This window comes from Ambystoma mexicanum, chromosome 1p (assembly GCF_040938575.1).
Source record: "Ambystoma mexicanum isolate Mex_15411 chromosome 1p, UKY_AmexF1_1, whole genome shotgun sequence".
In the NCBI taxonomy this organism is placed as follows: Eukaryota; Metazoa; Chordata; class Amphibia; order Caudata; family Ambystomatidae; genus Ambystoma; species Ambystoma mexicanum.
The window spans coordinates 1,003,073,563-1,003,087,882 of NC_090921.1; the positions used below are offsets into that span (position 1 = coordinate 1,003,073,563).

General features: G+C 45.4%; 1 protein-coding gene and 1 non-coding gene across 4 annotated transcripts in view; both read right to left on the bottom strand.

Annotated features, from left to right (window-relative positions):
* Window positions 1-14,320, bottom strand: part of IL34 (interleukin 34) — a 353,106-nt gene that overhangs the window by 64,600 nt on the left and 274,186 nt on the right. The window lies entirely within an intron of this gene.
* TRNAG-GCC (transfer RNA glycine (anticodon GCC)) lies at window positions 5,802-5,872 on the bottom strand. Its single transcript has one exon. It is a non-coding gene; the product is annotated as a tRNA-Gly (tRNA).

A 14,320-nucleotide genomic window follows, 5' to 3' on the forward strand; every position in this document is an offset into this window, starting at 1 on the left:
TCTGAAATACACGCATCCAGGCCATTCGCGTGTAAAACTTCTCGCGCACCCCTGAAATACATGCACACGCTCCCCCAGGCCCGATCGCGTGTGGAACTTCTCGCGAACCCCTGAAATACACGTGCACAGGCCAATCGCGTGTGAAACTTCTCGCGCACCTCTGAAATACACGCACACGCTCCCCCAGGTCCAATCGCGTGTGAAACTTCTCGCGCACCCCTGAAATACACGCACCCAGGCCATTCGCGTGTAAAACTTCTCGCGCACCCCTGAAATACACGCACACGCTCCCCCAGGCCGGATCGCGTGTGAAACTTCTCGCGCACCTCTGAAATCCACGCACCCAGCACAATCGCGTGTAGAACTTCTCGCGCACCCCCGAAATACACGCACACGCTATTATTCACACAGCGGGTGTCCGTGTTTGTCGCGTACCCCTTTGCACGTCATTTGTCCAAGAGGGCCCAGTATGGGACATTCATCAGAGCTGTATATAGGTGCTTTATGTTAGCGCACAATTTGGCGCACATTTTTTTCCTGCGCAGGGACGCTACCGCCTGCTTTCGTGTGGCGGACATGTATGGGCCTGTGCGCGTCTTTGGCCGTGCGCTGTTTTTCCCTATTCGATTCCATGAATACGTGTTGTAGGCGAGCGTGTGGGTGTTCCGCGCACTTGCCTCCTGTACTTCCCCCGTGACGCCCACATTTTCACGAGTTGTTCCCCATTCTGCGTGTAATGCCCCGTATTACGCCTACTTTTGTTATGTGCGCCGCGCTATGTGCGAATTCGCTGTGGCCTTATCGCACGGCGTTCGATGACCTGTGCGCCAGCGTGCGCCAGCGTGCGCCGCACACTTTTTCAGCGCACATCCCACATTTTGCTCATGCAAGGACTTCCATGAATAGATGTGCGCTGTTTTCTATGCGATAATCGCACTTGCACTGCGATTTTCGCGATTTCACTGCGAATCGCACGTTTTCGCAGGCGTGCGCCATTTTTTCAGCGCACATTCATTCCATGAATCGGCCTGTTTGTCTTTTTCACCCATTTTTCAAGCTGTTTTGTCATTTTAAACCCGTGAAAATAAGCAAATGCAATTTCTCCACGTGGGATTTGGCTGCACTGTGTTTTTCCTTCCCAAGTCGATTTTCAAAACTGTATGCCTGTTATTAGTACATTGCTTTGTAGTTTGCTAGTGTTCTTACATATGTGACACTGCTATACTCATTTCTACCTCATTCATTCAACCGCACATGTAAAACAAGTATTTAGTAATTCTGAGTGCTGTTTTACTCAATTTCAAAGGTTACAATCCGATATTGCCTCCCATTCAGAGGGGGAAGATAGGATTTGGATCTGTTTGTTGCTTGGTATACCTGACTCCTTGCTACTCCTTTTTAGCCACACAAAATTCGGTTAACAGGGGTTTGAGGGAGCATTGCAGGGGGAAATAGTAACTGTGGTGCTATCAGAAAATAACTTCCAAAAAAGTAATCTTGCCCGTATTCAATTGTGCATTATATATCTTATGTAACAAGTTAAAACTAAGTGTATTCTATCAAATTACAGTGTAATTATCACCACACTGGTGATTGCTGCCCTATATTAAATTTGTGTGATGATTTTCATCAGAATTTAAAAATAAATAATTATTGTATTATTACACACCAGCCTGGTTCATGGTCCATTGTGACCCAGGGTGTTTGTAAAGGTGGGTCTGAGGCGGGCTGGGTACCTTCTCATACTGAATTCGTAATAAATAAAATAAAAGTGTTTTACTTGTGCCTGCCAATAGAAAGAGTCCTGTTCTGGAGTGTACCCTGCCTTTGAAATCATCAACAATGCACATAGATCTGCAGTGCAAGAGGAGCCTGCTGTTCCTGCCAGGTCAAAGGGAGGAGGAGCCTGAGAACAGATTCCTATAAATGGGGAGGAGTCAATCTTTGCCTTAAGTAAGAAACGGAGTCCCCAAAAACAGGTAATCGCTGAGAGGTTTGCAGCACAGCATCTTCCTTTCAAACTAATCTGACGTGATTCCAGCTAGATTCTGAGGAGTGAGACAAAAAAACGAGGGGGGGGTGAGGGGCGGCCACATTGCAAAGCAATATTCCGGGGTGGGTCATACAAAGAGCCTGACAGTCTCAAAACGCCAAGTAGGAAACTTTAAAACATGTCGGGCCATAGCAGTTAGTGGCCTAACAGCGATGGTTGAGTTTTCATGCCAGGAAGGAAAGGGATTGAAATCTATTTTACAGAATGTGTTAAATATAATTATTGTGCAGTCAATAAAAATATTCAAATATAAAATCTAAATAAAATCTAAATAAGTCAATGCACATTCCAGCCCCTCCGTTCCTTTTAAAGGAAATACAGGATGATTGCATATTCATATTATTAAATAATTCTAATAACAGTAGTTCAATATAATATGTTGAAAAATCTGAAAAGTATTCTCTATAAAATACGTTCTCTTCCCTTTAGTGTTAAAAACAAATAAGATAATTTCAATTCTCTTTTACTGAGGATGTGTCTCTAAACATGGCTGCTCGTCTGAGCAGTATTGTCACTCATCATTTTTTATTGTCGGTTAGGTTGGCACTGTCAGTTCCATTAAGCCCCGACAGGGCCCTGGCTCAAGGATATTAGGTGACTGCCAGGTGCATGCACCGGCTAGGCCTGGCCCACTCTAAGACCAGACCCCAACCCCCCAATCAACCCCTGCTCACTATGCACCATTCAATGTTTTTGCAACCATGGAACCATGATTGGCTAGCAACAGTGCCGGCCCCAGGTATACTAGCGCCCAGTGCATGATTTTTGGGCACCCCCATAGTCTCTCGCCCGGCCCCTCACCGTTCTGTAGACTATAAACAAATATCAGACTGCAAAGAAAAAAAAGTACAGTTCAATGTGGGAATGGGAGTAGTTGCTCGTGTACTCACCTCTTTCTCTGGGGTGCAGGGGTCAAAGTTTGCAGGGTGCTGCTGCATTTGAAAGAGACACAAAGATCTACACTTCAGCAAGTCAGGAAATGACTGTGAACAGGTTGTAGTGTGTTTAGGGCCACGCCAAGCGTAGTGTGATTTTTGCATAGACATTGGTGCAACGCCTCTGTCAGTCACTGTCATGTGTAACGTGTCAGTCAATTACTTTCTATGACTCACTAATAGAAAGTCATTGACTGAGACTTTACATCGGGGCACTACAGATACCCTTGGGTGATTTCTGCAATCACGCTTTTGCCACTTAAGAAGCCTTTTGCCAATCCTTCCTCTCTGTCAAACTATCACCCTATCTCCATCATTCCTTTCCTGGGCAAACTCCTGGAAAAGCTGGCCATCTCCCAGCTAAATCTACATCCTGAATCTGTTGGTTGTCTCAATGACCATCAGTCTGGCTGAAGAGCATTCAGAAGCATGGAAACTGCTCTCCTGAACACCCGTGAAGACTTTCTCTCCAATATTGACTCTAACCTCTGAGACAACCTGGGTCAGGCCCTTGCCTGGTTGACCTCCTTTCTCACTGATCGACCCTCCAAGGTCCAACTTAGGTCTTTCTTCTCTTCTATCCCTCTCTCTACTTGTGTTCCCCAGGGTATTAACCTCTCTCCCTGGTTATTTAACCACTACCTGGAACTTCTGGCCCACCGCATCTCTACCTTCTGCTCTAACTTTCAGTGTTATGCGTATGACTCTTCTTCAGGCTCCCCTCAGTCTCTACTGCTCCTTCTCTCATACCAGACTCTCCGCAATTCAGGAATAGTGTGCCTCTAACGATCTCTGCCTTAATGCCAGTAAGGCTGAGATCGTCCTTATTGGGACTCCTTCTCCCACCTTCCCTCTCTCACTCTGGCCACCCACCCTGGGCCCTCCACCAGCTCCTTCCAGTAGGGCTAAGAACCTTGGGGTCATCTTCGACTCCACCCTCTCCTTCTCTCCTCACATCTCTGATGTCTCTAAGAAGTCACACTATCAGCCACACTTCCTCAGAGGTATTCTTCCTTTTCTCACTTTCCCCCAGAAGCTCACTGTCTCCAGAGCCCTGGTCCTCTCTAGTTTGGACTATAGCAACAACCTCTTTCTAAATCTTCCTGCCTCTAAGCTTCGCCCTCTACAATCTATCAGAACAGGACTGCGAGACTTGTCCATGGACTCAAGCCCAGGGATTGTATCTCTCCAGCCCTGAAATCTCTCCACTGGCTCTCTGTGGCTGTGAGGATCAGGTTCAAGACCCTCTGCATCGTCCACAAGACTTTCTGGGACCGGGGATCACACTACATCTGGCTTTTTCTTCTTAAGCCTCTTCCTTCTCGAGCCCTCCACTCATCCACCTCCAACTCTCTGAGGATCAGACACTTTTCCAGGCAGAGAGTGGGAGGTAGATCTCTGTCCTCTGCTGGGGCCCTCCCTCTGGAACAGCATCCCTACCTCTCTCAGACTTGAGCAGGATCACCTAAGGTTCTGGAAGCAACTCAAGACCTTCCGTTTTGCTTCCGCTTTCTCTCTCCCTTGTTGATGTCCCTGTCTGCTGTGCATACTGGTTACCTGTCCACCCACTGAACCTAAGGGACCAGGCTTCTGCATGACCGGTTTCCCTTGCACTGCCTCCGGGCCTCCCAACCACTTGAGGGACTGTATATGCAACCCTACAGTGCCATGACTCTCTGCACTCATGAGCTACCTCCCGGCTGCACTTACTAGTTCTTTGCACTCTCCCTTCCCTTCTCAAGCCCCTGGCACTTCTTCCCCTCCCTGCCCCCTGCACTTGAGTGATCTGAATGACACAAGGCCTAGTAAGATCGTTGATTTGTCCTCCTTCTGTCCTCCCTTCCTTGTCTTGTCGCACCTAGAAACACTTGTGTACAGCCACGTTATAAATGATTTATATCATATCATATCATATCTGCAGCGCCCCTGTGCCACTGCACCACTTGATCGCCCAGCTAGCTCTCCCTAGCAAACTCCACTTTTGCAGGCAGACATACATGCATGTGGACTGAGGTCTCTGAGACATACCTCTCAACTTGCAAGCTTTTGGCGGGTGTCACCCGCCAAGTTTGGTACGGTGTCCAGTCAAAGGGTCGAATACATTGATTCGAATTACAATAGTTTCAAGTCAAAAGGACCGAAAAAAAGGTGGGCCCCCACCCAAAAAAAAAAAATAATTCAACCTTTTTTTTCTCAGTCCTTTTGACTCAAAACTATTGCATTCGAATCAATTGCAGTCGACCCTTTCACCTACAACCGCTTGGTACACGCCCATAGGAATCAATGGGCTTTCACCCGCCAAATGTAAAAACAGGTGTTTTCACCCGCCCAAGGATCATGAAAGGTTGAGAGCTAAGTCTGAGAGACTTCCAGTCAGAATGGGTGTCACTCAGTCAAGGCACCTTTGTGGGATCAGGAAGGAGCACACATACGAAAACATTTTCCCAATGGTGTGGAAAAAGCCTAAAAAGACTGAAAAATAACCACAAATAAGAAAAGAATAAATCCAAACGTGTTTTTAGTTATATATAATATGTTAAGGAATGTATTTGATTACAGGTTGTGGTATGCAACGAAAAAAATAACTTTAAAATGATATGATGAACCGGAGGGATTTTATTGCTAGGTAAACACATAGCTCTTTATAAGACCACGATCGGCTTCACAAGGATGGACGCGTGTATTTTTAAAGGGTTAATCTGTTGTGCTTCAAATGTGAAAGTATGAACGACTTAGAAATAATAATGTATTTGGCAAAAATACAATTGAATTAAAAAATATATAAAATTTGGAATTAGAAAAAATATTATGCTTGCATTGGCCGGGAATCGAACCCGGGCCTCCCGCGTGGCAGGCGAGAATTCTACCACTGAACCACCAATGCCTCAGCTGGAAAGTAATGTGCATATCTCCTTCATATAGCTTTACAGCAGCGCTGGGCAATGCACACGTACAAAAGTTATGATAAGGCAGTTTGTCTCCTTTCATTCAATAAGATTGTGCGTGAGAGGGGATGATGTGAACGGCAATTACAAGGTATAAGGGAAGAGACAGCGAAATACAGAGCTCGCCAGAGATTCCATGTCATGTGTAAGGGATTTCTCCAGTCCTGGTTTTATTAATTGTACTGCAAGTCTCCGACAGTGAAAGGAAAATCGGGACTGCATTAATTGCACTTTACACCTGGCGTGCTTACACAAATTGAAAACGACATGCGAACGAGATAAAACGTGTTATATACACGGGTCTCGTCCTTTAAGCGAAAAACAGTCCACTAGCTAAGAAAATGAAGGTGAGGAGAAAACAATTTTTTCTATATAAATGGGGATCTCGCTTTCATAATTTTTTTTAAAAAAAACAGGCTGGTCTTGGGGATTGTACGTGCCCGTTCTTTTGGTTTGTGGCGATGTGGAGTTAAGACACACACATCTCCCTTGACACTAACAGACACACCCCGCAACGTCGCTGCTGAAGTGAAGCGCTCAGTTATGTAACATCCAATTGGTCATGAAGGGGAGAGATCCCGATCCACCTAATGCCCAAACCTCAAAGATGCTTATTTACGTGGCATTGTAGGCAAGTTACATGTTTCTCCAGAGTCCAAACATACAGTTGTCAACCTTTGGAAATGAAAATGCGTTTCGCGTGTGTGCTCTCCATTGACATCTATTGGTGGTCAAGGGGAATTGCAGGTGAGCGAGCTGACTCAGTCACGTGCCATACACGCCAACATTCAGTTGCACCTGGGAGGGAGACTTCCTCGGGGAAATCGGGAGACATATTTCCCCATAGGAATGCATTGGGGCTACAGTTATTTTAGGCGGGAGACTGAAAAATAGCAATATTTTTCACCTCAAAATCGGGAGTCTCCCACCTAAATCGGGAGGGTTGGTAGTATGACGTGCTTCACCCGCCAAAAGCTGGTCAATTGACAGGTATGGGCCCATTTCAATCTGTAGGTGCTCATTCCAAACCTGTCAAACCTTTGCGTTGCCAAGGTAGGTGAAAAAAGGTATTTCTTTTTGTCAGATGAGCGCCCCATTGACACATGCAGGTAAGGGGATTGACGTTGAGTGATCTGACTTTGTGGCAGTTGAGTTGGCAGGTATGTTATCCAGTCCTGTTTTTTTTGTTGTCGTCTGAACTTTGTAGTTAGAGTTTTATAAAGGGAAAAGCAGCTGCGCTGTTACACGAGCTGCTTGCAGGTGTCAGCTTTTCTTTTTTCTAAACCGAATTGCTGACACTTGCAAGCAGCAGATGTAACTGTGCAGTCGGGCTGTCTGATGGCTCTGTACTCTGAAACAGTAGGTGGGCAGTCCAGCTCTCCTTCCTTTTGTTTGTGAGTAAATAGCCATCCCCAGCATGAAGCCATAGCTCTCAACCATTTGGGTCGCGAAGGCGGGTGAAAACACCCGATTTTAGTTTTGGCGGGTGAGACGCCCATTGAAATGAATGGGCGTGCTGGAGGCTTGGCGGGTGAGTCAGCTGTTTACAAGGCGGGTGACACCCGCCAAAAGCGTGAGAGTTGAGAGCTATGTGAAGCCCTTTGGCTTCTCATGCTGGGTAATGACTATTTACTCAGAAACAAAAGGAGAGCTGAGAAGTCCAGCCCTGCTCCTGTTTCCGACTACAGAGCCATCAGCAGCAGGCAGCACTTTCATTCAAGGAGCCCTTGGCTAAATCGTTGCACCACTTTTCTGCCTGCTCAGTGTGAGCTGGGGCATACTGGTGTCACACCTTTGGTGAGCCAAGCCCCTTGTTTTGTTTAAAAGTAGGGGCTGGCGCATCAACAGTAATAATGCCAGTGTGTCCCAGCTCTACATTTTTATTTTTATTCACAAAAAATGATGCAGGTAATTCTGTTTCTGAAAGGAACTTCTGCTCATCAACCCCCCGCCTCCCTTTCTTAAATGCTTCATGGCAAAATGATAGTGTTCATGTATATGTGCCTTTTCTGTACATAGTCTCCTGATAGCTCCAGCTCCAGTTCTGCAGTGGCAAAGAGCAGGTTCAAAGTTCACATTGGCATCCCTGACAGCTGTTGAGACACAGTCCCTGCAGGAAATGGTGGATTTTTAATCTCCTGCACCTCTGATCTAAACTATAATTATTGTATGCCTTAATCAGCCCAGTGGAATATACATCTTTAAATATAAGGCATGCTTGGTTGTAGCATGGTAACTACTAAGAGCACACAATTGTAAATCCACAGCAATTTGATATCACACTAGTGCTAGCACTGTGAGCAGGACTCAACTATGACAGGACTGATGTATATTGGTGTCTGGCCTGACTGTCCCCACCACAGCCATGTTTAACAATAGCCAGGATGCCACCCCTTTCATTCTCCAGCAGAAAGAGTAATGCCTCCCCCCAGGACACAGGAGCTTCCCACAGGAGATCCCCTGGGAACCGTGCACTGGAGTCCCTTTGAAGTCAGCAGACATAGAAATAGGTGGAGTTAGAGTAGCCAGAGAGGGAAGGCAGACCTGGAGAAGGGTCCCACCTTCTTAATTTCTGTCAGGGCTCTCTTCCTTTTTCCTGCGGGCAATGTACTGTGTATGTAATTAGACAACTACTGATATTGGAGCTTAACAGCAGATTTGCTTGGGACCAATCTCATGTGAGATTTTGTTTCTAACAGGAGAGCGGCACCCTCTCATTCTTTCATTCAATTTTGGACTTCTACAAGAACAAGAAGGATTCACTGGACCTCTAATGGAAGTACTGGCTACTTCAAAGTCCTCTGTCTTATAGGTGAAGAAAAATAGCATCCGAGGCAGAGGAAAGCTCTGTCCCCTAACCAGCCCCAGGGAGCAGTAGGGGTGACTGCTGTTGGACCCAGGGCTCACTGTTGGCTGCACTGGAAGTAAAGGATCCCATGTAGATAACATCCAGACTCCCTGCAATGGGAGTATATAACAGAAGGACTCCCCTTGTCCTGGAGCCCCTGAATTGGGACTCCCAGCAACCACAGAATCAAGGAAGCTACGCCTGACTTTCCAAGCATCGCCAAACAGCCTCACCGTCAGTTTGGGCACCTTCAGCACTGTCCAAGCGGTTGCATGGGAACAGCCAAAGTCCACTCGGACCGCGACAGACGTTTGCTTGATGCCGAAGTTCTGCATCTCCGCATCTGAGACCCGTCGAGTCTTCTAGCACCCTCGACTCAACATCCCCTGCCATCCTGACCTGCATGATGTTGCTTCTGCTGAACAGCACTCCATTGTTGAACCCGGCACCCCCACTCCTCAACTCAACATCAACCTGGAACTGAAAGTATCCAGACTCCTGGTGCAACGCTGAAAAGCCTGCCTCAATAGTGTTCACCCCCAAAACAATAACATTAAGTACTGTGCATAGGCCCTCTCCCCGTGGTCATCTTTCAGGACCACTGTGACTTTTAAGCCCCCTTCTTTAAAGATATATCCTTCAAGCAGTGACACTGTGCCAATTGTGCACCTGAACACCTCAGCTTATCTACCAAGAGTGCCCTTTCACCAAAGTCGGTATTCTCTGTATTCTCTCTTACATTGGTGTTTTTATCCTAGCGTTTTCTGATTAGTTGTTTGCATTTGATTGTTTCATTAAAAATGTATATTTTGGTAGTATCTTGATGGGGCATTCTTTTACTGTGAACTATTGTACTTATGTTTTTTGGGATGCTACTCTTGTCAGCTCACACGCCTCCTGAAGATGTTGCCCCCCGTTCTCCTGCAGTACCACACAAGGAGGTATACATTTCAGGCTGTGTCTGTTTCACCTTTATGATTGGGACCATAGTAGTTGTGTGGGGCTAAGTAGACGGTTTAGCTACTACTCATGGCTGTACTCCTGCAGAGCAGTAATCATTTCATCACATACAGTACATCCATTTTGTCCATGGCTAAACGTACTGCCACCCAGTGTATCACCATGTGCACAGATGGAATATGCCACTGAGAAAAACCGCTCAATCAACATGAGACTCAGCACTGTTAGTATGAAAAGGTTTGCTTTAATATGATAGCTCTTAGCTAACAAACACATACACACTGCTTGCTCCTACCAAATTCTCAATTTGTTTGTTCAAAGTTCAGGGTGCCAAATATTTGGCCCCTCATTACGAAAATGTCCACCATCTTTTTTCTGCAATAGGCCTTAACGTAAAATTAATGTCACCATTGATTCGTGCAATTATATTAGGCTGGCATAGGCTTGCTATTAATGCTACACTTTCCATACCCTTTTAAGGTACAGATGAGGGTTTAGCCCTTTTGTTTACTGTTAGGGGAGTTTTCCAAAACTATCCCAATGGTTTGTAGTTCCCCAACTCTTAGTATCAGTCTGTACGGATCATTGAAACTTGTTAGAGTGGCAGAGCAGCCAAGCTTATCATAAGAGGAAGATGTGAGCTGCAGGTAAGTACACTGAACCTAGTTAGTAATGCATATCAAAGAAACACTTACTCAATAAATGTACATTAAAATATATATGTATTATATTTAAACAAGAATCACTTTTAAATACTTAGCAAAATAAACCAAAACACATAAGATTACTGTAGAATACTTTTCAAAGGCCACTGCTTAGTTTGTAGTTGCTTGCAGTGACAATTGTTACAGCTTTTGACAGTAATGACAGTTCTATTGTATTATCAGTAATAACACACACTCGCGAAACTTAAAGTAAGTACATTTACTCTGCAAACTCACATAAGATAATTTTGTGGAACGAAAATATTTGGTTAGTGTAAAACTAGCAAGGCTCAAGGTTCTAGAGGCAGTTTCTTTGCACAGCAAGGCTTTTAAAGTCCAAAACACAACCCTAAGTAAAGGCAGTCTGGAGAGGGCATACAGTCTTGACAATCAGCAGAACAACGAAAACTGTGGATATTTTCAAGTCTCTGGTCTCTAAGATGGAAGTAGATACAACCAACATTGAAGAGCCTGTTAAAGGACTTGCTAAAGGGACAGACACAGCAACTTGGGTTAGAGGTAAGATGGGATTTGCCCTGTACAACGCTATGTGCACTCCCATGCTCTGGAGCGACTTTTCGGATTAAGGGAAGCATTGCCTTTTTCCTCACAGTACCTTTGGTTTGAAGAAATGTTTTTGGCTGGATTCTCCTCGATGTGGCAGTGCTGGAACCGACCGCCAGATTCCTTGGTCTGGTGACGAAAGGCACAGTGATGGACAGGACCTCTCAGCAGCAGTCTCGAGGGAGGACCTCGGGCCCGGATTTCCGCAACTTCTCTGGTCACTGTGTGGTTTTGGCACCTTTTCTGCAGCACCAACAAAGGACACGATTCGCCCTGACAATCTTGTTTGGTTCCTGGAGTCCTGCACTCTGGTGAGCAGACTTGGACGGGTCAGATTGTGTCTCTGGAGGTTCACCTGGAGCTCAGCAAATACTTGGATGGATTCAGCCTTTCCACGACGATGCCCTTCAATTGGGTCAGAGGTCTCCTGGTATTGGGGTTCCACATCTCTTGAGAGGCACAGCACCTCGGGAGATGGCTCCGATTAAAGATTGTCTTGGGACTGGTTGTTCCCACCAGTCAAAGGGAAGAAGTCATCCTCTTCGCAGTTCTTTTGTCACACAGAATACGGGGCCAGGATAGCAGTGGTCGCCTCTCGATGTTGCAAAGGGTCTGCAGGTATCTGGTCGTTTTCTTCTTTGGTTACTTCAGTTTCCATTGGCCGACTTGCCTTTCACCTCAGGAACCTCACATTGTATACAGTTTCGACATTCGCTCCTCTACAATCTTTCTCAGCAATGTACAGAAACGGGCAGGTGGCTTGTCCAATCAGGACAGCCAGACCCCCAGTGGGAGCTTGTTCCGTTCAGACACTCTGGCAGACAAAGAGCAGGGGAGTGAAAAACTCCTCCCCCAATTCCTGCCTGCCCAGACACATTGGAGCCTAGGCGAGGCCATCCAAGGTTTCCCGTCAAAGGCAAAACACTCACACAGGCCTCTCCCTCCCAGGACGGTAGAAGAAGGGCTGCCAAAGAACAACCATGCTAGTAAAGGTGAAAAAAGAAAGGAGCCTCCAAGTTAGTACTTGGGTGACCCTATTGTGCACTGCTGGGGCTATGAACATAGCCTGCGGTAGAAAATGCACAAAATAGTTCATAGAACATGTCCACTGCCACCAGCCATTACTAGAAGGCTGTCTATATGACAAAACATTCACAGGAGCAGAGAGAAGTATTCCCTTGGCACTCCACATAAGGTGGTGTGTGCCAATCCCTCAAACTATAACGTTTTAGGAGTGATACTAAGTATCTCTCTAGCCTTAAAACATGTAGTTAGTCTAGGATATAGAAATAATCTCAAAGGAGAATCCACATGGTTCCCAGCAACACTGCTGTGGGCTGCAAAAGTAAAATACAAAGGCCTTAAAAGAGATATGGAGGAAAGTAGACTCCATAGGACAGTAAAACACAGAGAACAGAGTTCCAAAAGACAGAGTCCATAAGAATGGATGAGTGGAAAAAGGCTGCACTCATTTAGGATAAAAAGAAACAGGTCCAGAAGTCCAGCAAAAAGTGATGGGGGTCTCACTAGGAGAGGGGGTGAAGCATACAAATTATAAATCTCCCTAACATTTACCAATGCTCTTCCCTTCGTAACTTCCCATTGCACACACTTTTACTATTTCCTACTCTGAGAGCAGCAAGATCCAGGTGAGCGAGGTAAGAGGTGGGACAAGGTGACAAGCAGGTAACGCATGTTTAGCTTTTCTGTCGAGAGGGCTATTTTGCATAATGTCATCACAGTGCCTGTTTGCCCACCTAAGCATGTCTCAGCTCACTCATGTGCACACTTGTTCCATAATTATTCCTCAGTCATGTGGCTCCAGTGATAATTGCACTTGCCATATTCAGCTGAATGTCTACTCAGTTCACATCAGCATGTGAGAAGGCCATATGCTTTCTGGTTCAAATTTGACCAAAATGATCGCCCCTCGCATCTTTACCAAGTGGTGAACGACTTCATCTTTAAGAATAGTTTCCAAGGAGTGCATGCAGGTTAGTCAAGTTGGTGTATACAGCATTCGTGTGCGTTTCTTCAGCTCTAATGTTCGTGCAGTAATCATCTGTCTTTACCTTTAAGTGTAACTGCTTCTGTTGACATCTCTGGCCAGGCATGTGTATGTTGTTTACAGATGCAGACCCTTCATCATCTTTGCCCTCTTCCATCTGCCCCAATTTCCTGCTACATCTTTTGTCCCTCTAGCGTGAGTCAGTGTATGATTGCGAAGGGGTTGAGTTTTCAGTGGGTCTTTGGTGTGACACTTTAGTTGGCAAAACGTACTCCTACCAACTTCTCTATCTTTTTGTTCAAAATATTTGGGTCCTCAAGATTCGAATGCCCTCCCTCTCTTTCCTGCCATGTCAGACTGTGCCGCAAGAGAAGGCTTGATTCCTGATTGATGCAGGCCGCACCCAGGACTGCACCAATCCCGGGTTCATGTTTCCTATAAAAGGGGTCAGATCTGATTCTCACTCCTATCATTGATTATGCCTGTAGGTCTGTTGGGAGTTGTAATCCAACACATCTGAAGAGCGAGAGTTGCAGACCCCCGCCCTATTAAATCCTGGGGCCTGAAAATATTTAATAGGTTTCCCGGGAATTTCAGTAGGAAGACGAACTGTTAATTTAGGTGCATAGATGGCCTAGAGTAATCTTGGTATAGGCACTAATGTAAAAAGGAATACTTTGTGTACAGTAATCCACAGGAATATCTTGAGTTCACAACCAGATTTATGGTCCAAGCTATTCCATTACTAACAGAACAATTTAGAGAAAAAGGTTGGTACCACTGGGAGCAGTACCCATTGATCTAGCACTGATGACCAGCGAGCTAGAGGTGGAACAAAGCATTGTTAGCCAGAGTCGTAGGCCTGGTCCACATGGAGTGTCCCTTACCAGTGGTTTTTGTTAGGGAGAATTCTCTGTTTAGGCTGAATTTCCTAACCTAGTGAGTCCCCCAGCAGCTTTGCTGGATTTTTGGGGTTTATTTTTTTCTCCTGCCAAGAGTGAGACTCTTTTACCCTCACTCTTGGACATGATTTGAGTGTGTTTCTTTGAATCTAGATGTGTTTAATGGGGGTGGGCAGTCATAATTTCGAAAAAAAAATGTCGACAAACAAAAATGTCGACAAAAAAATGTCGAAAAAAAAAATGTCGACTTTCGTTTTTTTAAATTATATATTTATTTTAGGGGTTCGGGAGTTAAAAAAAAGGGAAACATTAAAAAAAAATTAAAAAAGGGGGGTTGGGGGAACCCCCCATTTAAAAAAAAAATGCATTGAAAAAAAAAGTCGACATTTTTTTCGAAATTT